The sequence below is a fragment of the Adiantum capillus-veneris genome, chromosome 23, assembly GCF_014529385.1.
Source record: "Adiantum capillus-veneris isolate H3 chromosome 23, ASM1452938v2, whole genome shotgun sequence".
Lineage (NCBI taxonomy): Eukaryota > Viridiplantae > Streptophyta > Polypodiopsida > Polypodiales > Pteridaceae > Adiantum > Adiantum capillus-veneris.
In genome coordinates this window covers 17,200,068-17,219,444 of record NC_140953.1, presented here as the reverse complement: position 1 = coordinate 17,219,444, position 19,377 = coordinate 17,200,068, and the positions used below count along the sequence as shown (strand labels likewise).

General features: G+C 41.4%; 1 pseudogene; it reads left to right on the top strand.

Moving 5' to 3' along the window:
* The first annotated feature begins 227 nt into the window (after positions 1-227).
* Positions 228-1,492, top strand: LOC147427466 (uncharacterized; annotated as a pseudogene).
* Positions 1,493-19,377: the final 17,885 nt, after the last annotated feature.

Below are 19,377 nucleotides of genomic sequence, written 5' to 3'. Positions count from 1 at the left end.
TATTATGGGATGCGTTTTGAGCTAGTTTGCTATGTACTTGCGTATATGGTTATGCACTTTATGCTCGGTTGAGTTGTTTGTCCTAGTTTATGCTTGCAGATAACAGATTGTGGAGCTATTTTTTATGTATATGCGAGCATCGATTTTGATGCTATTGGTCGTGGTTTTCATGACTGTGTAGTGGTTGAGTGGCCTTCCACCTTTTGTTGCCATTTTTGCATTCACTTATGGCAATAGACATGTGTGACAATGAGAGACGGTGGTCTCGTTCTTGCCGATACGTACGATGTTGGCATTGTGGTCACACAAGGCACATTAGGCACCGTTGTTTCAGACGTATGAGGCAACAACGAAGATGTATGCGAGATGCAGATATGGCTTTGACACATGTTAGAGAGGCACTTCCAGTGGTAGTCTATGCCAGTGACGGTGATGTCATGCTTGCCTCAAGTGTACCTATTGCAAATATGTCTATGGATATCACACTTTCTCCACAATGGTTACTACATAGCAATGTTGCTTTCCATGTCACACCATGTCGTGAGTGGATCATCACATTTTCTAGTGGGAGTTTTGGTTGTCTGCACTTGACCGATGGTTCATCGTTTGACATAGAGGGTGCACGAGACGTTTGTTTGTCTTTGACAAGTGGTGCATCATACACGCTACGACATGTGTGTTATGTTCCTTAGCTAAGACAAAGTTTGATCCCAGTGAGGCAGTTAGCAGCTTGTGGTCGTTAGACACTTCTCAGAGAGGATTCTTTCCATATGCATTGCGGTTCATTATTGATTGCTAGAGGAGCCCACTGTGGCTTGGTATATCCTATGCATGTGTCTGAGGTTCGAGACGGCATAGTCTCTATTTTGTTGTTGGCATGCTTTGAGTGAGAGATGAGACGTGTCTCTTTCATGGGTGAGCTCCACCATGCTCACCAGATAGAGCATTTAGCTATGAAGGACGTGCTAGTGGACTTTGTAGAGATCGAGATAGAGCAGCAGTGCTCTACTGAGACACAACACGTGTTGTCAGAGTTTGTGCAGACAAAGGTAGAGCAAGTATGCTCCCTAGAGACACAGACAGAGATGACAAACATGGATTTCTTTAATATGCTCATGCTAGCAATTGATGAGTTGATAACGGGGCACACGGTTCTGCCTATGGGTGAGAGGGATGTAGCCATCCCAGTGTTGACGTTGACACATCCATATGTGATGAGTAGTCTTGATAATGCAGTACATACAGATAGCACAAGGGAGGTGAGTACAACCAGGTTTTCACAAATTTCATTAGTGTTTGGGTGTTCATGTTTGACTTGTTAGTGTCAAGGCCCAATCTAGTAGCTGCAGTGGGATTTGCAGCAGGGATTGTCAGTCGTACGATGAGTGACACTAGCATGATGCTTTATGGAGCTTTGCAAACCATACAAAGTTGTCTGCAGGATACGCATAGTGTGGATACGCATGCTCTCCTACCACTAGATCCGATATGATTGCATGTACAGAGTGAGCCAGTGGGCATAGGTTGAGAGAGTCTCTCACTTAGTTTCTTGTACATACTACTAGTTGAGCTAGTAGGTCTCACTTATTGACGCATCACCTTTAAGTGGGAGTTTGTTGGGGTAAAGGCATTGTGCCTTTGCCCGGGCCTGGACATCCGGTGTCTGGCCTCCCACCCACCGTGTGTACATACCCTTATTCTTTGTATATGAAGAACAAGGTGCTCCTCACTCAACACTTCCTGAGGTTGCTCCACCCACGCAATCTTGTGCTTCTCCCGTTCTCCGCATGCACCACACCGCACCATGCACGTATGCATCCGCACATGCGTGCACTCACAACTTTAGGCTCTCAATCCAATATTATGAAGCATTATGTGCCATGTGTTAGTGCTTTCTAGTTGGCTTAATCCCTCTTGCCCTTTAGCTTGAGTGTTATAGAGGATGTTTTACTATTGTGATGAGCCTAAGGAGGGTAACCATATCAAGATGACCCCCCAAAGGTACATGATTGCAAATCAACAAGCAGTAAGGCCAGACAAAAAAGAAAAAGAGCTCAAAAGTCAATTAAGCCCGTGCATGACAGCAAAATCTGTAGTGGAAACACTTTGACATGGTCAACCAAAGGGGATCTATTCAGGAAATGATTTCATGTGTGATTTCCTTTATCGTATCTCAACTTGAGGGTCTTCTAAGTATAGCCTCTAGTCAGCCATGAAACATGAAACAATCTACTCTCATGATTAAACAACTCTAAGTTGACTAGGAAGAATTAGGAGGATTGACTATGAAATTAATAGTCCTTTACTGCCCTGTAGTGAGTGAAACTATAGCAATGACACTAATGTAGATCTCTCCTCTTTATCTCTAAAAGAGGTAGAGCATGGTAGGCAAGAGTTCTCTATCTTATGCAGAGTGAGGACACCTTTAGTCCTTATGAAAAAGTTGAAGAGATGATGCAACTCAAGGTTCAACCCAACAAAAACAAGAGTTGACTCAAAGCATGCTATGTCTCTAAAGCTAACTAGTTATGAGAAGGGTGAGTTCCTACACATGATAGATTGGTTTCCTTTTGCTTGGAAGCTTTAAGGGGAAAGAAATAAACATCAAAATCAAAGAAGGAGTTGAGCCCATGGGTCAGAAGTTAGGAAGGATGGGGGAGGTGCAAAAGGAGAAATTGGACAAATGTCTTAAAGTTGGTTATCTATCCCATGAGCATTGTGGATTGAGTGAAGGCTATCATTGTCACATCCAAGAGTTTGTGCTCATTAAAAGCATCTAAATCCATATGCACTCTCATTCATAGATAACATTATATTCTATTGTAGTTAGCGGTCTTAGTACTGGCAAATTGTCAGCAGAGTATAAATCATAAAGGAAAAGTTGCTTGTAGAGTATAAATCCTGTATCCAATTTTCTAAGGCCTTCTATTCGGGTCTCCATAGTAGCTTCTTTATCAACTTGGCTATTCTACAACATGTGTCCACTAGGAGCAACAGAGTCCTACCAAATGGCGAGCAAACATTTTCGAGAGAGGCAATATCCAAGCGACTTGTTCCCACATATAGAGCAGTGTGTGTGTGTGTGTGTGTGTGTGTGTGTGAGAGAGAGAGAGAGAGAGAGAGAGAGAGAGAGAGAGAGAGAGAGAGAGAGAGAGAGAGAGAGAGAGAGAGAGAGAGAGAGAGAGAGAGAGAGAGAGAGAGAGAGAGAGAGAGAGAGAGAGAGAGAGAGAGAGAGAGATCAACTTTGAGGACCTCTTATTCTTTTGAGTAGTCTCTCCATCATAAAACATGTTTTCTAAGACCAATCATTCATTTCACTTCAACATCAACTAATAAATACCGTAGAACAATTCAAGGCTCTTACACACAAAACTCATGATGATGACGACTCTTTTTTAGTATGTAAGTCGCCCTTGTGATGATTGTAACCTAAGGACACTCAAATTATCATGCTTCTTATAGGAGAATTTAGGAGTGTGATCATGTTGAGCTTCTTTAGAGTAGTCTAGTTAACCAACCCCCATTTCCATGTTACTACTCAAGCTATTTAATATATAATTCTAATTTTGGAGAAACCATGTTCATCAACCACAATATTGAAATGAATATTGTAGACTTGAAGAATAAAAGACCCTATGATGGTCACCTTTTGAATTAATTTTTCCTACTATCATCAACCTTGTATTGTCATAAATTTTTTACATGGAAATTATTTATAGTGAATGCAAGTGTTGAATACAAGAACCACTTCCAACTCAAGAGTTTTAAAAAACACACATGTTTCTACTAGTTATGGCTACTAAAAGGGCCTCTCGGATACACAAATTATGAAGTAATAAGCTTTAGAAAGGACTTTCCGCTTACATTGTAGGTGATGATGCAATGTGGTGACGTATTTGATGCATTCACATAATAAGGAAAGATGCACCCCAATAGCTATCCCCTTAAGCTCTATATCTGCATCACAACTCCATTATCATTGCTTGATGATGCTTTTCTACCAATCGGCTGGTTTTGACATTTAAGAGGTGACAATGACCATGACAATAATAATAGCAAGGAAAGTTGGCAAGCAATGAGAGCACTGACCATGACTACTATGAGCTAAAACATACCCTCCTATCGTGTGCATGTGACACACCTACAACCCTTTTAAATAGGTATGCTACAATATTCTCATAGTTATGAACTAGAAAAAAGTAGAAACCTGTATGTCAATCTATGTGATGCACATTGCATCAACCTTCTTTAGTGCCTGCTTATCTACATCTTTGGTTCTTGCTTTTAGGGAGGTCTCAATAGGGTAAATATATGGCCTAGCCTCAAACTTGACCTCCTCAAAGTAGATATCTAGTGTACAATCATGAGAGAGCACAACAGCCACATGCACTTCAACAATGAAGTCTGGCACCAACTTAGAGGCTCTGGCAAAAATTATTTGTAGCAATCCTTCTCTATGAAACCAACTAAAAAACAAGAACATACTAACTATAATAAAACATCTCTTCTTGAATTTTGTAATCCATAAACAAGGCAATAACATTTATAAACACTTTCATGTGATCACCTTTTTTCAAAGTCTACAATTTGAAATACATTATACAAAAGTAGAAACAATAATATTATTTAGTGACCTACAAGAAATATCTTCTCTTTTGCATGTCCAAATTGACACGATGAGATCCCCTTTTTCTTGCATGCTTCCTTCTTTTGCAAAGGCGGCTTTAAGACCACTCCTATAACCTCTCCAACCTTGTAATATTCCATATGGTATCAACCAACATAATGGTCATGAGGGCACTCAAACCAACTAAAGATGCACGAAGTTTGTAATATGTCTTCTCATCTATGCATGTAAAGCATGTTTTTATCTCTTGACTTAGTAGATGTTGCAATTTTATCTCGAACAACATATGGCACTATTTGAAGGCATACTTCTTGTGGTGCAAGATATTCATCTACCTCATGAATGGATCATATGCTCGGCTATGGACTTTGCATTTTTGCATCATGAATATCCAAGCCTTCAATTGGATTAGTGGCACACACAAATCTAATTTGATCACTGCTCTCTAGAATAGTTGAGTATTTTGTATATAGCCTTCTCCCTCTTTCTTCTTTCCCAAGACACATGACTTAAACACAACTAAAGAAATTCAACTATCTGCCATTTTGACTCAATCGAAGATGAATAATTTTTAATGCAATTCAAACCTTGGCAAGTGAACATGAGCAAACTTTAACATGCACAAGCAATATCAATGTAGAATTAGTTTACTACTGGTAGCCTTTTGTGTCAGCAATGATTGCTACAACCAATGTAATAGAAGCTAAGAGTCTCATTGCCCAATCATAAAAGCGAATTTTTAAAATGGCATCTAGTGTTTTAATAATGGACTAATTCTTACAAGGATTGGATATACATAGGTTTTTAACAAAAACCAACAGGCAATAAATGCTTACCTTCCAGCGATCCACCTAAAACTTGTTCAAGAATGGTCTACTTAGGTCCTCTAAAATATTTACGATAGTTGTAATACAATGGATTCATCATTCAAATATTAAGTTTTCAATTGCTTGTAGACATTCACAGTGGCAAGGAAAACTCAAACAAAGAAAAGCTACTGATTTTTGGAAAAGACCGTAGATTCAACTTGCCCTTTGCATATAGAATACCCAAATAAGGAGTACATTCCAAGTATCTAAGTACTCTCTTGGCTGCCAACCAATGAGACATCATTGGAGCTTTCATAAATTGAACAATATAATTTAGTGCAAAGTAAATAACTTGAGCCTATAAAAACCAAAACATTTAAGAGGTCCAATGAGTTGGATATAGGTAATGGCATCATAAGAAACACACCATGCTCATCCTTAGTGAGCTTGAGGTTAGATTCCATGGGTGTAGAAATGGTCTTGCATCTCCTCATTCCAAATATTTCTAGAATGGAATGGCAATACTTTTGTTGAGAAATGAAAATGTCTCTCTTCTTCAACTAAATGACTTCCATACCAAGGATATAATGCAAGTATCCAACGTCCTTCATCTCAAACCATTACAGAGTTTGTATTTGACATCTTCCACCATAGTCTCATTGCTCCCTTAAAAAAATTAGATCATCTACATAAACTACAACAATAACACTATCACCCCCTTGAACCTTGTAGTAGAGAGTTTGACCAACATTACACCTTTGATGCTTCTTCAGACACTCACATGCCATGCATGAGAAAAATTGTAGGGGTCAAGCCTTAATAGAAATACTATAATGAACTTGCTTTGCTTTCTTTGCTAACCACAAGTACAAATGTCAAACTGTTTAAGGCTTTAGTCATGCCTAGCAGCCAAATAAAATTGACCTTGTCAATCATCAACAAATATTTGACCTTGTCAAGTTGTATGCCAGAGTGGAAGCATAAAAAGTACCTGCAAATGAATGGATGTCAAAATTGCACTATTGCACTCACAAAACATACCTTAAATTGTCAAGTGCAGAGAGGAGATGCAAGCCCTTGATGACATAATACATCATGTGTGGCTACCCTTGGCTACTTGGCCATACTTCTCATGTAGAGTGGCAAAGCCTTGGAAAAGTCAATAAACATCTCGATAAACATTTTATACAAAGAGTCCTGCTGAGTGCGGCAAGCACGGGTTATTTGTTTACAAAACAAACTCAAGATTGAGTTAAAATTGAACAAGCTTGATAACTTCCAACCTGGATGACTATCGGGGTCTGTTGTCACCTTGGTTGGATGTGTTTTGATAACCTTTATCATGCATAAGTTCAAAATCTCTACGGGTGCCACTAGGGGAAGCTGCCATTGCTGGAGAACGTTTCCTTCATGCTTTTTGGGGTGGATCCAAGTAGTGGGTGTAAGAAATGCGGAATACAATAAGGACCTAGTAGCAAGGACAGTAGAGAGATATACGATGCAAAGTAGATTAGTGCTCGGGGGGTTCACCGTTCAATACGCCCCTATATAACGTGCGTTCACAGGATATTAAAAAAACCCCTCTTTTGACATGTCTAAATGAATAAAATAACCCCTTATTTTAGGATTTTTTTTCAAAACTAAATATAAAAACCCCTTATTTTATTGTATCTCTGTTAAATTGCCTAGATTTTTTGCATTGTAAAACCCCTCCTTTTGAACTCACGTTATATATTAACATTATTACATAGTGCACCCCCCAAGGATTAGTGGCAAATCAAAAAATTTAGATTAGCGCACTATTACAAAGTGATGGCATCATCCACCCATGCGCTTTCAAGGTAGAGCTTAGATGGCGTTATAGACAACTAGAGCAAGTAGGAATACAAGGGACTAACAATCCTTATACAAGGATGTGTTGTGTGTGTCAAGTGTACACACCATTCTATCAAATTACTCATGAGAAGGCCTCCTTATATAGATGTAAGGAAGCCTCTAAATGCCCTTCTGCAGCCGCCCTTAGATAGCCTAGTCCAAGTAGGACTCTCCCATGCGCCCATGTATATCCGCTTTTGGGTAGACAAGTCCTCCTAGAAATCAGCCCCACCAGACAAGGAAATCCAGCCACCGGCAAAAAACCACCCGCCGCCGCCGACCATCGGCCAAAGACCACGGACCATCGGCCCCATCGACCACCGGACGACCATTTTCCGATTGTCTTCTGACCGTTGTCTGGCCCTTGAATTTTCTCTGTACCATCCACGATCACAAATAGAGATCTCATCAACGTGCAAATATATATGTGCACCATTGGCTTCTCCTCATATGGGGGCCTTACAAATTGTGCAACATATATTGTGGTGGCAAAACTGAGAGAGGTGGGTATTGCAAGTACACCAACACCCCTCTCAATGAACACCCGAAGATGCTCTATGTTGGCCGTGTGCCAACTCCAAGTTGATGAAGATGTCAAAGTAGCTTGTCTTTCCCTAGAGCTTTGGTGAAGATATCTAAACAATTATTTGCAGTAGGACTCTATCTCCACAATTTCATCCTCAATTAGGTCTCGAACATAATGATACTGAACCTCAATATGCTTTGTGCGTGCTGAAGGAGTACGAGCGGAAGTGCGACGCGAGAGAGAGTGCGAGAAGAAGAGCACAACGATATGGTGAACTCGCTCTACTGTAATGTGTAGAGCATAGTGAGTTTTTATTAGGTTTTTACAAAAGAATATGTGTACATACCTGGCGGCCCGCCCACTTACCTGGGCGACCACATTGGGCTTTATACCCCAACAACCTCCCACTTAAAGTCCAATGTGGTACTTTAAGTGTGAGAGAAGCTACTATACAAGCTAATATACAAGAGATGTAGAGAAGTGATGTACTACCCTACACCTAACTGCTTGAGAAAATGCACAAAGCTCTCTGAGGGAAGTCCTTTTGTAAGTAGATCAGCAGGATTTTCTGTGGTGTGAACTTTGACAAGCTGAAGTTGCTTATCCTCGAGCATTTCCCTGATGAAATGATACTTCACATCCACATGCTTTGTCTTTGAGTGATAAACTGGATTGCGGGCCAATTGTATAGCACTTTGACTATCACAATATAACACAGGCATCTCTTCTTTGATTCCCAAATCTGTTAGTAGTCGATTAAGCCAAATTGATTATTTGCATGCCTCTGATGCTGCAACATATTCAGCCTCTGTAGTAGACTGAGTAACACAATCTTGTAATCTAGAACGCCATGATACTGCTCCACCAGCCAATGTAAAGACATACCCTGACGTAGACCTTCGGTTGTCTAAGTCACCTGCATAATCTGAGTCTGTAAAACCCTTTACACTTAGCTCCTGACTCCCATAGCATATACGCATACTCTTTGTAGCTTTCAGGTATCTCAATATTCCTTTCACTGCCTCCCAATGTTTCTTGCCTGGGTTTGACATGTATCGACTTACTACTCCCACTGCAAATGCAATGTCTGGGCGAGTAGCAATCATTGCATACATCAAACTACCCACTGCAGACGCATATGGAATCTTATCCATTTCAGCCTGTTCTTCCTCAGACACAGGACAATCTTGTTTGCTAAGTTTCACATATGGTGGCAATGGAACACTCAATGCCTTTCCCTTCTCCATATTGAAACGTTGCAAAACCTTGTCAATACACTCTGTTTGAGATAACCAAATCAACTTCTTTGATCTGTCTCTCTCAATGCGCATACCAAGTATATGATTGGCCTCACCCATGTCTTTCATGTCAAACGATTTTGCCATCTTTGACTTCAAAGCTGAAATTTCTTCCAAGTGCTTGCCAGCAATCAACATGTCATCCACATACAAAATAAGGATCAACCAACTACCATCCTTAGCCTTCTTTGTATATAGACATTGATCGAACTCACTACGTTTGTAGCCTTGAGAAAGCATAAACTTGTGGAATTTATGGTACCATGCCCTCGGTGATTGTTTTAAGCCATAAAGACTCTTTAACAGCTGGCATACCCAATCTTCAATTCCTTTCTACCAGGTGATTGTTTTAAGCCATAAAGATTCTTTAACAGCTGGCATACCCAATCTTCCTTGCCTTTCTCAACAAACCCTTCCGGCTGCTACATGTAAATTTCCACATCTAAATCACCATGCAAGAACGCTGTCTTGACATCCATTTGGTGCAACACCAAATCTAATATGGCAACCAATGCAAGAAAGCATCTCAATGTAGTCATCTTGACCACCGGAGAGAAGACTTCATCAAAGTCAATGCCTTGTTCTTGTTTAAAGCCCTTGGCAACAAGCCTTGCTTTGTACTTTGGCTGACTATCATGACCGGTGATCTTATACCTGTAAACCCATTTATAGGGTAGAGCCTTTTTGCCCCGTGGTAATTTAACTAGCGTCCATGTCTGGTTTTTATGCAGAGCTGTCATCTCTGACTGCATGGCCAATTGCCAATTCCCGGAGTCCTTCATTTGCCCTGCTTTCTTGTAACATGAAGGCTCATTGCAATCAGTCAACATGACATAGTGCATAGATGGAACAAACCTATCAGGAGGTCGCGTGATACGTCCAGATCTACGCACAATAGGTGGCTCAGGCTCAGCCACAACCTGTGGTTCCACTCTATCCTCCTGTCCTTGCTCCTCTTGAGCCCTGACATTTTGTCTTGCATGTGCAGGTCCATCTTCTTGGAAGACCACTCTTCTAATCTCCTCAACCCTTTCTGGTTTAGAATGATATTTGGATTCATTAAAGTGAACATCATTGCTGTGGACAACCTTTCTGGATTCGGGATCCCAAAGTCTGTACCCCATCTCACCAGAATTACCATAGCCTAGAAAGATGCACTTTCTACTCTTTGGCTCAAGTTTCTTCCTAAATTCCTTTGGAACGTGAGTATATGCCTCACAGCCAAAGACTCTGAGATGCTTGTATGAGGGCATTTTGCCTGACCATACCATCTCTGGCACTGAATCCTTCTGCAAAACCTTGCTAGGAGATCTATTTACAAGATGAACAGCTGTTGATACAGCTTCAGCCCAAAACCCATTTGGCAGCTGTGCATTAGACAACATACTTCTGACCTTCTCTTGTATGGTCCTATTCATCCTCTTAGCAACACCATTTTGAGGAGGATTGTAAGGAGCAGTAAGTTCACGTTTTATACCTTTTGACTCACAAAAGTCCTGAAAGGCCTTTGAAACATACTCTCCACCATTGTCAGTGCGTAAGCAATTAAGCTTGTTGCCACTCTGATTCTCCACAAGTGTCACAAACGTTTTGAAAACACTAAACGCTTCATCCTTGTGCTTGAGAAAGTAAACCCATACTTTCCTCGAGTAATCATCTATAAATGTCATAAAGTAAGAAGCTCCCCCTAGAGATAGGTTAGGCATAGGTCCATACAAATCACTATGAACAAGTGCCAATTGTGTATCTCTTCTACTACTTCTATGCTTATGTGGCTGCTGTGTTTGCTTACCATACAGACAATGTTCACAGAATTCAAAATCATTAAATGAAAAGCCAGGCAAATAACCAGAACGAGACAAGATTTCCATTCCCTTCTTAGACATATGCCCTAACCGGCTATGCCACAAAGAAACGTTCGGCTGCTCGGTTACATTGATTACATTTTTAGAGACATTTGATACATAAATCATGTAAAGTCCTCCAGACTTTACTCCATGTGCTACTGTCATAGAACCCTTGGATATCTTCCACATGTTCTGTCCAAAAGTGGTGACGTAGCCATTCTGAAACTTCAATTGTACATCTCCAACACCTAAGATCTCACATGTCTACCCATTGCCTAGCCGAACATGATCTTTAGTGGTCACATAAGAGGTATACCACTCCTTGTTTGGAGACACATGAAGTGATGCCCCTTAGTCTATAATCCAGTCACTCAGTGCATTTCCATCAGATGTTGTAAGAAGAGCTGAGTCCATTGTATTCTTCAAGAAGTAGGTGTCTCCTGACACTAGACTATCATCCTCTGCAACAGTGTTTGTCACATTTATTTCTTGAATCTTCACTGAGGACTTGTTCTTCTCACCATGGTCTTCAGCTTTCTCTTTGCTTTTTCTGCTTTCCATTCTCTGTAGTCTCTTTTCATGTGACCCTTCTTGCCACAATGGTAGCATTCTATGTCACTCTTGCCTTTAGCACTGCGGGACTTGCTATGAGACTGATTCCTCTTTCCACCTTTGTGCTTTTCTTTTGTCCTTCCCCTGACAACTAAGGCTGTTCCTTTGCCTTTGTCCATTGTCTTTCTATTGGTTTCTTCAGTAAGCAGACTTCCTTCTACACCTGCTATGTTCAAACCATCTGGAGGTGCAGAATTACTCAAAGCTGTGCGAAAAGTGTCCCAACTTTCCGGCAATGTGATCAACAGGAACATAGCTCTAACATGTTCATCAAACTTGACACCTTGAGCTGACAACTGATTATAGATTGTGTTGAATTCATTCAGATGATTGGACATAGGTGTCCCTTCTTTCATCTTCAAGTCAACAAGCTTCTTAAGCCAGTATACCTGTGAAGCTGCACTCTGCTTCTCATAAAGATCACTCAGCTTTAACCATGCTTGATAAGCCGACATCTCGTCTGCTACATTGAAGTAAACGCTTTCTGCCAAAGTCAGCATAATGGTAGAAAGTGCCAATTCATCCATTTCGCTCCATTCATCTTCGTCCATATCTTCTGGTTTTATCCCCTTGAGCTTTATAGGTTTTATCTGCTTCTTTTGTACCAACACGTGCCAAATCTGCTTCTTCCACAATGGGAAATTGGTTCCATCCAGCTTCTAGATATTGTAAAGAGCAGTGTCCTGTGATCCAGCCATAGCTACGCTTCACAGTAGTTTACTTTCCTGGGAAAAATTCAGCAGAGTTTCCCCTGGAAACTGACCTCTGAACCAATATCAACCTGTCAAATGAACCAAGAAAGCTTCAGATTCTGCAGAAATTTTGGCAGACTCTCCTTTGTAAAATGGCTCTGGTGTACTAAAAACAGACCAAAAAACAACTCAAAAAACCACTGTCTCTCTGACAGTGTAAGCTGTGGGTAAACCTGTCTTGCACATGTACTGTCTCTGACTGTCCTGTCACTGTCCTGCAAGCATAGACTGTGAAAATGCCTCAACGGCAGTAAAGCAAAGATGCAATCCCAACTGTCTAACTCACAGTCAATACATCCTAGCTGCCTATCTAAGGGTGCTTGAGGGATCGCTCCAAGACTTGTATCACCGAAAGGATCTCAACATTCGAGAATCCCCCAACTCAATAAAACCTCGCTCGACCCTCAACAAAGGCTGCAGTAAATCTAACAGTACATAGACTTCCCACAAAGTCATACATCCACAAATTTCCCACTGTATGCTGTAACCGCTGCGGCGGTTGTTTGCTGCGTGACTCACAGCGAGCAAACCCTCAACAGACATACATCATCTCTGACAATACATCCCATGTGGAAGTACCTGCAATGTCAGGATGAAATCTGGAATATCAAGCAGCAAACACAAGCTACGTGATGAACTAGTGGATGTCGCCTACAGTCTGTGTGTAGATGCGCCCGTGTCGTATGTGACACGCCTCCAAGAACTGTGAGCCGTCCTTCGATGTGTAGACAGCCACAAATCAACACTCTGGGAGTGTTGATATCCTCAGCACCTGCAGTCGTAGGCCGAAAACCCCAAATTTGCAGAGTCGGATCTACACCCGTCGAGACCACGTAGTCGAAAATGGCCTGCGCAGACCTTTGTCGAAGCCGAACGGTGGCCCAGATGACATTAGAATGAAATTCTGACAACGCCGTGTCTTCACCTGTCGAATTTCACTCCAATCTGAGTTGGTGACTCTAGCCTCCTGTAGTGCTGCCCCGAGCCTCGATGTGAGCTCTGATACCAGTTGAAGGAGTACGAGCGGAAGTGCGACGCGAGAGAGAGTGCGAGAAGAAGAGCACGACGATATGGTGAACTCTTTCTACTGTAATGCGTAGAGCATAGTGAGTTCTTATTAGGTTTTTATTAAAGAATATGTGTACATACCTGGCGGCCCGCCCACTTACCTGGGCGACCACATTGGGCTTTATACCCCAACACGTGCATGGAAGACGGGGTTCTTGGTAATCGCCATGCAACTCTGGTTGTTGAATTAAAGTGTCGTTGCTGAATGAAGAGAAACACCTAAGTCCATGAGGACTTGCCTTAGCCAAACTGCTTCACAAGCTGCAAAACAAACAACTTTACACTTTGCTTCCATTGAAGAAAGAGCGACGGTTGGCTGCTTCTTGCTGATCCAAGAAAACACTCCAGAACCAAGTGAGAAACAAAATCAAGAAATTGACTTTCTAGAGTCACAATCTCCTGCCCAATTACAGTCACAATACCCACTAAGAGTGTTTGTGCCAATGTCATAGGCAATGCCATGGCCCAAAGTACCTTTGATGTACTTAAGAGCTTGCATACCTACCTTCCGGTGAGATTCTCTTGGTTGGTTGGAAAACCTGTTTAAAACACCTACTGCAAAAGAAGTATCCGGCCTAGTGTTGCACAAGAAAATTAAGCTTCCCACAAGTTTTTTGTACTTTTTAATGTCGACTAAGGGAGAAGAATCTTCCATGGAGACTTTTACATTTACCTCCATTGGAGTGCTCCTCACAGGTTTGCAATCCATCATGCCAAAAGCTTTTAGGATCTCTATTGCATACTTTTGTTGAGAGATGAAGATACCTTTTGAGGATTGCCAAACCTCAATCCCCAAATAGTAATGCAACAAACCTAAGTCTGTCATTTTGAATTCAAAACTCAAACTCCCATGAGTTTGTTGGATGAGTTCTTTGTGGTCACCTGTGATTATCAAGTGATCGACATACAAGATAATAATGACTTGTTTTCCATTCTCTCTAAGCACATATAAATTCACTTCAGAAGCACTTCTTCTAAAGCCAAGTTTTTAAAAAAACTTATCAATTCTAACATACCATGCCCTGTTTCAGGCCATATAAAGCCTTCTTCAGTCTACAAACCTTCTATTTTTAATGAGGCATATCAAACCCTGGTGGTTACTCAATAAACACCTCCTCCTTGAGAAGTCCATTCAAAAGTGCAGACACAACATCCATTTGGTAAAAAACCCATAAAAATATAGCAGCAAGAGCAAGCACAAGATGAATAGTTGTCATTTGAGTTGTGGTAGTGAAGGTGTCACTAACAGCAAACCCTTTGACTTGACAGAATCCTTGTGCTACTAACCTAGCTTTGTACTTTTACAAAGAGCCATCAGCTTTATGCTTGAGCTTGTACACCCATTTTGTGCCTTTGACTTTCTTCTTTGGAGGCTGATCCACTACTTCCCAAGTGTCATTCTTTGTGATGATGTCGTATTCAGGCTGCATCACTTCCTTCCACTTTGGATCAGCCATGGCCTCATCGATGGAGGCTAGCTCCTTCACAAAACCCACAATTTCTGTCATGAGGGACATGTTGACGATATGTTCGGAGGCTTTCCTTAGCTCTATGCTTTTTTACAATTGCAAATCCCCCTCCTCTTCATGAGGATTGTGAACTTGAGAGTTTTGAGCGTCAAAAAGTTGTTGATCCCACTTTGGTAGTGGCTTTTCCTATGATGTTGCAACAAGTTGGTTAGATTTATTTGAGTAATCTCATCAGCCAACCCCTCCTCTTGATTTTTTACCTGACTTTGGTCTGGCACATGGTGAGTTATTTCTTCATTTGATGAGAAAGTGGATGAACCTGGTTTCTTCACTGTATACGGCCCTTCTTCAAATACCACATCTCGACTGGTGAGTATTTTCTTTGCCTCTGGATCATAGAGTCTATAAGCCTTAGACTCTTCATTGTATCCAAGAAATATGCACTTCTTGCTTTTTGCTTCTAACTTTGTTCATTGTGACTCAGGAACATGTGCATACCAAAAACACCCAAATATTTTGAAATGCAAGACTGAAGGTTTCTTACCAGAATAGGCTTCTTGAGGCATTTTCCCTTTTAAATCCTTTGTGTAGCTTTGATTGAGAATGTACACTGCTATACTTATTACCTCAGCCCAAAAGGAATCTAGCATACCCTTGGCTTTGGGCATACACCTTGCCATTTCTACCACCGTCCGATTGTGATGCTCCACAACTCCATTTTTTGTTGGTGTGTAAGTTGTAGTAAGGTGTCATTTTATGCCATGCTTGTTGAATTCATTTGAGATGAATTCTCCTCCTCTATCTGTGCGAAGCTTCTTCACCTTCTTTCCTGTTTCATTTTCTACAAGCTTTTGCCACATTTTAAACTTTCCAAAAGCTTCAGACTTCTCACAAATGAAATACACCCACATCTTTCTACTAAAGTCATGGACTAACAACAAAAAGTAGAAAGATCCACCCAAAGCGGATGTAGACATTTTTCCACAGAGATTTGTGTGTACCAACTCTAGAGGAGACAGAGCTCGATTACTACTCTCTTGTGGAAATGCCCTTTTTTGTTGCTTGCCCATCATCATGCAAGCTTCACAAACTTCATTTATATCTGAGATTTGAGGCATGTGTGCCACCATCCCAGATTTTTGCATCTCTTTTAGCACATCAATGCTTAAGTGACCAAATCTCTCATGCCATAATTGAGTTGTACCTTTTTCTGTAGTGACCGTAAGTGCAAAAAGTTCGTAGAGGTTGTTGCGCCTTACACCCTTTCCCACCGTGTTGCCTTTAAAATCCAAGATTTCTGCTCCATTTTTCTTAAAACGGACTTCAAGATCACGATCAATGATTGCAGCAATGGACAACAAATCTTGATTTGAGGCACGTACAACACATTAGAGAGCTCTTTAGTTTCACCTGTAGTAGCTACTAAAAAAGAAATTGTCCCTTTGGCTAGACATTTGGAATTATTCCCAACAATGACACTTATGGGTTCCTGTAGAGGCTTCCAAGAACTATACCAGTCTTTTTTACTAGTCATATGTCGGGATGCTCCACTATCTATAATCCAAGAACCATCAACAAGCGGAGTTTGTGCAGATGAGCATACCTCTTCTATGACGGCCCATAGTTCAAGGTCCGTTTCAGCATTGTTGGCAGATTATCTTTCCTTCCAAGAATCTTTCATGGTGGCATTCTTCTCGTTTGCTTTCTTCTTTTTGTAATCTTTAACAGCATGACCCTTCTTGTCACAGTGAAAACAACTACTTGAAAATTTCCTCTTCTTGGGCTTGTTCTTAGAAGCATTTGACTTAGTCCCTTTGCCTTTTGCATTGGCTGTTATGCGCTCCTTGCCGCACTGTCGAAGCAAGGGACTTGCGGATACACCGCGTGCGAGCCACAAATGGCTCCAATCACACAACAAGACTAATCTAGCAAGCTCAAGAGAGCAAAGGGTGTGTCACTCACCGCTCTACGCTCGCCTTCGTGGTGGATTCCTCGCCGCGATGAAGAAGAAGCTGCAGTCGTGCCGTGCTCAACCGCTTCACCGCCGTCATGCCATCGTAGCAATGCTCGATCACACACACACACACTCTCTCTCTCTCTCTCACATACACACACACACAAGGAGGTGAAGAAGAAGAAGATGGAGATGGAGATGGAGCAAGAGCACTCTTCTATTGCACAAATGAGAGAATGAATGAATTTTAGGTTTAGTTGGCTTTTATATGAGCTCACCCCATTCACACTTGGGCGCCCATGCTTAGCCAACTAATCCCTTGAATGTCCCAGTTAGAGTGCGCCTCTCATCGGCGATCACTCTTACCCTTTTCCTATTGGTCCGACAAGCCCGATACCTGACTCTACCAAATACATAAGACACATCCGTCGTAGGTGATGGGGTGTCCGTGAGCCGTGAGGGTTAACAGCTGTGAAGGCAGCATCACCTCCACCATCCCTGGTCCTTAGTTGCAGTTCCTCTTCAAGCAACATTGCACTCAGTTCTTCAAACATAAGAGGGGTTGGACGAACCTGAGTGTTGAGTGGCATAACGAGACCATCATATCTTACCGGACGTATGCAAATGCAGCATTGAGCTAAATCTTCTGGATAAATAGCCACACTAACGGCAGCTAATTGATCTTGGAGGTCCTTAATCCACTTAATAAAGGCCTCCACTTTCTCTCCATCAGCAAGTTTCTTAGCAGGAAGCTGATTTTTCAGATTTTGAATTCTGGTGTGATTGTGCACCTCATATTGGCGAGCCAATATGTTCCAAGCTTCATGTGCTTCAGTGGTATGTTGAACCAAAGTGAGGACAAAATCACACACATGACAATGGCACATAATGCGTCTGCATTCCTTCTTTTCCAGGCATGTAGAAGAGTAGCATCTGGGGGAATTACAACGCTTGGATTTTTCGGATCACTTGTTGCAATGGGCTCCAGGTCTGCACCATTTGGTCCCAACACCGTATCTAGCAATTCATATGAATCGAGAATTGTGGAAATTTTGAATTTCCACAATGTGTAGTTGGTGACGTCAAGCTTGCCTTCGATGAATGCTGGTGGACGAATGCGAATCGGAGTAGCACCGACAACATCACTTGAAGACACCGACATAATTGATTTTGCAAAGTAATACAAGTACTTCTCGTACTTTCTTAGCTAAAAGCACCTAGAGCTTTGATACCATGTAAGAAATGTGGAATACAATAAGGTTCTAGTAGTAGCAAGGAGAGTAGAGAGATATACCATGCAAAGTATATTAGTGGCAAATCAAAAACTTTAGATTAGCACACTATTACAAAGTGATGGCATCATCCACCCATGCGCTCTCAAGGTAGATCTTAGATAGCGATATAGACAACTAGAGCAAGTAGGAATATAAGGGACTAACAATCCTTATACAAGGATGTGTTGTGTGCGTGAAGTGTACACACCATTCTACCGAATTACTCATGAGAAGGCCTCCTTATATAGATGTAAGGGAGCGTCTAAATGCCCATATGCAGCCACCCTTAGATAGCCAAGTCCAAGTAGGACTCTCCCATGCGCCCATGTGTAGCCACTTTTGGGTAGACAAGTCCTCCTAGAAATCGGCCACCGGCCAAAAGACCACCGACCACCGGCCACCGAACAACCATTTTTCGATTGTTTTCCGACCGTTGTCCGACCGCTGAATTTGCTCTGTACCATCCACGATCACAAATAGAGATCTCATCAGCGTGCAAAGCTGGAATTCACCAAATATATGTGCACCATTGGCTTCTCCTCATAGGCGGGCCTTACAAACTGTGCAACATATATTGTGGTGGCAAAACTAAGAGAGGTGGACATTGCAAGTATATCAACAGTGGGCACCTTATTTTTGGGCACCCCTCCACAAAAAGAAGGTATACGCGAACTCATTGCCTTTGACATTGTAAAATTGGTAGATTTTGAAGAAAATGGCAGAGAATTTGGCAACATGCCACAAAACAAGACCGAGTCAACCTGATTGGAGCAAGCTATTCAAGAGGGTCTGGTCTATATTTTCAAAGAGTATCAATGGATATTCTATACCTTCCAAAATTTTTTCCTCCTTGCTCCATATGTAGGGCCCAATCGCTTATCATAAAGAAAATTTTCTTAGAGTGCCCAAGGCTCGGAGTAGTTGCATGGGGAAGCATTGATTCTATGTATGCACAACATCAAATAGCACATACCGATTGAGAATGATCATAAAGTTAGAGATTTCATGATTTGCATTGTTTTTCTTTCTTTCTATACGCTTTTATATCGCAAGAAGTCTCCAAGAGGTTTCCAAAAGTTAAATTTTGATGCAAGAATTACTCAGAGAGTAATTATGTTATTACCATGGACATAGTATCTTTATCTAAGAGTGGGCACCATCTTATGCATGATAAAGGTTATCAAAAAATATCCAACCAAGGTAGTAGCAGACCTCGATGGTTACCTAGGTTGAAACTTATCAAGCTTGTTCAATTTCAACTCAATC